This window comes from Penaeus japonicus, unplaced genomic scaffold, assembly GCF_977035675.1.
Source record: "Penaeus japonicus unplaced genomic scaffold, GWHDUDI00000001_assembly GWHDUDI00000024, whole genome shotgun sequence".
Lineage (NCBI taxonomy): Eukaryota > Metazoa > Arthropoda > Malacostraca > Decapoda > Penaeidae > Penaeus > Penaeus japonicus.
The window spans coordinates 17726013-17731012 of record NW_028234426.1 but is presented as its reverse complement, the minus strand read 5'-3'; the positions used below and the strand labels follow the sequence as shown (position 1 = coordinate 17731012).

The 5000-nt window shown below is 45.9% G+C and overlaps 1 long non-coding RNA gene across 1 annotated transcript in view; it reads left to right on the top strand.

The window, feature by feature from the left end:
- The first annotated feature begins 2224 nt into the window (after positions 1–2224).
- The window catches only part of LOC122245628 (uncharacterized), a 12774-nt gene continuing 9998 nt past the window's right edge, over positions 2225–5000 (top strand). The window contains exon 1 of the long non-coding RNA XR_015192176.1: positions 2225–2338. This is a non-coding gene — a long non-coding RNA (uncharacterized LOC122245628). The remainder of the gene's footprint in view (positions 2339–5000) is intronic.

Here is a 5000-nt window from a genome sequence, read left to right as displayed (position 1 = left end):
CAATACATTTATCTTTCGGAAAACCCATTGACGATAAATGCGGTATTTTCAAAACCTTATGATTTACGACTTATATTTGGCTGCATATGTATTGTGAATCGGAGGAGCTTCATACACAGACATGTGAATCCCGCCGATCGACATGTCAACAACCGAATGAATCGACTAGGGCTTAAGAAGCCCATACAAAGCAAATGTGAATATCATGAAAAAGGCAGAGATCACTTGTCTTTTGTTTTCCTTGCATATTGTGAAAATTTCTTGCCTATAATGAGTGGAATGTAAGAAAAATTAATACATAAAAGACATGCATATCACAGAGGTCAACTAACATGTCTTAAAAACAAATAATACATGGTAAGCGTTTTTTTTTTTCTTTTTTTTTTACTTCAAGCCAAAAATATTAAGTCAAGTTGAGTTTAGTTCATCTTTTCATGTGTGTTAGTACTTATGCATACAAACAATTAATACAATTATTTTTTTTAATTTCGAAAAAGGGAACAAAGAAAATGTAAAAATTCAATTCACTTCTACAACTTTAAACCGAAAAACTATTGTCACTATTTGTAATAGAAACAAGATTATTTTCTCATTAGAAAGGTCTGTCTTGGAGCTACAATTTATAGATTTGTTTTTTTCGTTCTTTATTTTTTAGAATAAAAAAAAAAAAAAATTGGTCTCTCTCTCTCTTTTTCCACTCCCTTTCTCCCTCTCTGTCTCTCTCTTTGTATGTATGCTAGTGTTAACAAATTCATCGTTTTGTTTACAATTTACAGACATCGGAATAAATACTTTTCTAGGCTTCTCTCTCTCTCTTTCTCTATATCTCTCCCTCTCTCTCTCTCTCTCCACTCCACTTCATCTCCGTTTCTCCGTCTCTTTCTTTTATATACTTTAGTGACTACGGACTAATGGATAACATATTTAATGATTCCTATCAAAAAGTCTAACCTTAGATAATGTACATACCTCTGCTTTCTATTTGAAGCTTTGTAAGGAGTACGCTCCGACATTAAAAAAACTTTTCGTGTCTGAAGAGAAACTATCGTTGGTAGTGTGCCGCGCAACAACGAGGCTCTTTCGGTGCTGCGGGTGCTTGGTCCACTCTTCTTGAGGAGCGTCTGTTCGGCTTCCTGGCAGCCTCAGTGGTTGCAGGTGGGGACTTCTTGGCAATGCATTCGAGATATCGTCGTGAAGCCAGCCATGTTTCTCCTGTGTTGAGTGAGGGATGTCTAGGTTAATTGGGTGTCCTAGTGCCCTCGCTTCGCTGATCATATTTGCTCTTTCTAATAAGTTTTAGATGGATATTAAGGTGTGTGGTGTTTGCTCCCCCCCAGACAAGGCATGTGTAATCTAGTGTCGATCGAAACTGTGCCATGTAGAGGAGCTCTCCTTTGCCATCGGGCAGCCAACTGATCATCCTGATAGATGCGAGATTCTGTGAAGCTCTTTTCGCTAGTTGCTTGATGTGGCTCTTGAAGGTCAGCTTTTGTCGAAAATGGTTCCCAGAATATCAATTTCCTCACGTAGACATTTTATATTTCCATTTGGATGTCACTGCCAGATCTCTCGATGGCCATGAGCTAAGATTTGTTTGGGGCAAAGGAGACCTGCCACTTCATCCCCACCTTGATATTTGTGTGTGTTATTAAGCCTTGCTATGGCTTTATCTTGCTGTGTGGGCTCATAGCTAATGGATACAGTGCCATCATCAAAGGCTTTGGCTTCGGGCCGAGGTGAAGAGTGTTTCCAATTAAGAACTAAATAGTTTTTAAGCAGATCTAAGAGTTTGCTTTTCACGCCTTCGCGTTTCAGATTTTCCAGTAAGCTGAGATGTCAAACCCTGTCAAATGCGCTTTCAGGTCTAAAGCTCCCTCTCACTTTCTCTCTCTTGCTCCCTCATTCCCTATCTCTCCCTCTCTCTCTCTTTCTTTCACTGTCTTTCCCTCATTCCATTCCCTCACTCTCTGGCCCTCTCTATACCCCCCCCCTCTCTCTCTATGAACGGTAAAAAAAGGATATCTACACTCGCATGTCACTGATTCAAGATGGCGGTGCAAAGCCATGCACGCCACATTTTTTACGTAAGTACATAATCTCCGCGACCCTTTTGACTACTTTGGCTGACCTTGTCCACCACCAGGGACACACTTCCCTCTCCCGTTCCCCTCTATCTCACCCATACATATACTCTCTCTCTCTCTATCTCTCTCTCTCTCGCTCGCTCGCCCGCGCCACGCTTGGATGGAAACAAACAACTGAGAGAGCTCTCTACTTTTTTAGGAAATTTCTGGGGATTTAGCGATCTGCTGGCTTCCATCCTTGGCAGAAATAGATAGTGAGTACCAGTTAAACGGTTTTGTGGCATATAGGTTTTTGAGGGTATTGGACTTAGCTAGTAAATAGCCTAAAAAAATTAAAATTTTCTTTGCTTCCCTCTCGCGCGGATTTCTCCGGTCTGCCATGCACAGTACGGGGTGTGGCGTGGTGACGTCACGCCTACGTCATTATACCCCGCTAGAGATTGTTGCCGACTCTGAGGTTAATAAAATTTAGGCAATATGAACTACTCTGGCCCTGGCACCCTTGCCGATGTTGAGGATGATCTCGCCCTCACTGACAATGAGGATGACTTAGATAAGCACTGGCCACTATCAAACCACATGGATCATTCTGGTTCTGCTCCTTTGCATCACCAAGCTAAGGCCCCCCACCCTACCACTCAGCCTCTCACCTTTACCAGGCGACCCATGGAGCAGGTGTCGGATTCGAGTGAACCGTCTTCTCCCACTCCTAAGTCATCCAAGCTCACTGAAACATCTCTACCCATGGCTCGCAAACTTTCTCCATACAACCTTGATCCCTACAGGTCATCTAAGGCTTCTTATGTCCCTCCTGCATTTGCTCCAAGAGACTCATATGTCAAGCTTATGTTCCGTGATAACCCTGGTGTGGATGTGAAGATTCGGTGGCTTGCTGATGTTACCAAGACATTCTGCCTTGAACGGGAATTCGCTGTGGTGAAAATGTCAGCTGTCACCTCCCATTTTGTATACATCTCACAAAGGCGTGCTGACATCATACAAAGGGCCACGGAAGGGGAGTTTTTGTCCTTGAAGCTTGATGTTCAAAACTCGATTGACAGACTGAGAAAATTCCCCACGTATCTTATCACCCGTTACCCTGTCGGCGTGGACCCGTCACTAGCCAAGGAGCTCCCTGGCATATACACAGCGCGTCGCTTCCACTAACATGGCACACCCATCAACAGGCTCATCATCACCTGGAGCCTTTCAGACCCACCACCACCAACATTCTGCTTCAGCTTCCTTCCTTGCCTTCCACCTAGTGAGTTTAGAAGGATGAAAGATGAACAGCCTTGGTGCTACAAGTGTTGGGGAATTGGACATATCTCCCGGTACTGTTCCGCCTCCTCCAACAAGTGTGGCTGGTGTTCCGGCACTCACTCTTGCCGCACCTGCCCACACCGTAATCCCCAGCAGCCCACCACCACTGATGCTAATTCTACATCGGAGCAGTCTTCACCCCCCCCCCCCCCTCCAGACAGCAAATTGCCATTGCTGTTGCTGTCACTAACCTGTATGTGGACGGCTGTGCCGACGCTCCATCGCTCCCCGCACAACTGCCACCCCTCCCAGCCATTACCACCACCGCCACGGCTACCACAACTACCAACGGTTGCTGCCTCACCACCTCCAGCTTCTACCCAGACTGAGTCACCACAAATCCTTGCCCTTCATGAGGCCGTTTCCAACTTGACGGCACGATGCGCAGCAGTCACAGCACATTTTGATACTATTGAGTCTCACATCGAAGGTCTGGCAGCCCAGCAAGCTACCACCGAGCGCACCCTCGCCATACCATCATCTCAACTGTTACCACCTTCTCCGAGAAAATGGAATACCTCACTGCTGGTTATGAAAGAATTTGTGACCTTTTCAAGAAGCTACCACGATTCACACCTCAGAGTGATACTGCCTCAATGTCATCGTCCCCACCAGTCTCCTGTACACCTAGACACGGACTTCACTAGCAGGATGCAGCTTCACATTATCTCCTGGAACGCCTGTGGAATGAGGACTTACTCAAAGCTTGATTCACTCAAAACATACATAGGTCACCACCATCCACATGTTATATTCATCCAAGAAGCTTTTGTAGGTGGCCACATGCCCGGGGAAGATGCCGCTTCAATCCCAGGCTACATCCCTTATGTCCATTACGCCAGAAACGGCCTCATGAGCTACATTCATTCTTCAATAACCCATATACTCCTGCGCTACTCTACTGATAATGACATGACGTTCCAGCTCTTTGAAGTCACTGTAGGTGATGGGAAGCTGCGGCTCTGCAACGTCTACTCTGCACCTGGAAGGATCAACCTCCCTGCTCTCCCTACTGCTCCTTCTCATGGCATAGTTTACATAGGTGACTTTAATGCCCGCCACCCTGCCTTAGGTGATCTCTCCCCCACGCCGAACCATAGTGGATTGCCTCTCCTTGAATATATCCGTCGCCAACACCTCACTCACTGCCCCACTGTGGGTGCCACAAGACAAGTGATTCTCCATCCAGGCTCTCTTCTCTAACCACGTTATTCTTGGCCTTTAGTATACACTGCTAGTTGGACCTTCCATTCATCAGACGCGCCTCCGCATCACTATCCCTCCGAAGTACTGCCCCAACTATGTCTCCTACATCTCCAGTCTTCTATCAACATTTGATTTCCAGTCACCAGACAGACTATACTCCTCCTTGGTTGACTCTACACACAACTTTTACACCTATTATGTGACACGACCACATGTTAAAAGACACCTTGAGACCCAGGCCTGGACACTGGATCAATGTATTCTTCTGGCAGAAAGGAAGACTGTAGACGATGGCCGCGCTTTCCAGAGGCAACCAACACCTGCTCTCCTCCGCCAGTACCAGGCGTCCAGAGATGATCTCATTGGCCTTCAGCAGTGTGTCCATAC